Raw genomic sequence first — 961 nt, forward strand, 5'->3', positions numbered from 1 at the left:
ATATATATATATATATATATATATATATATATATATATATATATATATATATATATATATATAGGTGCAGTAGCAAAAACATGCAGCAGCAGTGTGCAGATGCAGCAGAAGCAAATGCAGGAGAAGCAGCAGCAGCAGCAAGCAGCAGCAGCAAGCAGCAGCAGCAAGCAGCAGCAGCTGCAGCAGCAGCAAGCAGCTGGTAGCTCGTCAGCCCGCAGTATCGGGGTGTACAGGCACCGCACATATAGCCACTTTGTTGGGGTGTATAGACACTGCCACGGCTCAGCTGCTGGTGCTTCTGCTGCTGCTGCTGCTGCAGCAGCTGCTGCTGCTGCAGCTGCTGCTGCAGCTGCTGCTGCTGCTGCTGCTGGGGCGCAGCAGCGCAGCTAAGGGGACAGCAGACAGCCCCCCTTGGTAGCAGCATTCAGCTGTCTCCTTGGGGTGTATAGGCACCTCGCAGCAGCACAACGGAGGCTGCATGTACACCCCGCGGTGTACACTCAACACCAGGGGAGGGGAAATTCCCTTAAGAAAATTTGTTGCTCGGATTGCTGCTGCTGCTGCTGCTGCTGCTGCTGCTGCTGTTGTTGTTGCAACCCGTGCTGCTGTTGCTACTCTGCTATTGGTTTTACTGCTGCTGCTGCTGCTGTTTCTACTGCTGCTGTTAGTGCTGTTGCTGCCGCTGCTGCTGTTGCTACTGCTGCTGCTGTTGCTTCTGCTGCTGCTGGCGCTATTGCTGCTGTTGTTGCTATTGCTGCTGCTGCTGCTCTTGCTGCGGCTGGTGCTACTGCTGCTGCTGCTGCTGTTGCTGCTGCTGCTGTTTGGGGTGTACGTACAGCTGAGCAACGGCTACAGACGGTGTGCTGCAGCAGCAGCTTTCTGTCTCCTCTCTCAAAGCAACAAGCTAGCAGCTGTCTCCTTAGAAAGGAGACACCTATACCAATAGGGGGGGAAAGGAGAC

The sequence above is a fragment of the Eimeria mitis genome, genomic scaffold (assembly GCF_000499745.2).
Source record: "Eimeria mitis Houghton genomic scaffold, Emh_scaff1595, whole genome shotgun sequence".
In the NCBI taxonomy this organism is placed as follows: domain Eukaryota; phylum Apicomplexa; class Conoidasida; order Eucoccidiorida; family Eimeriidae; genus Eimeria; species Eimeria mitis.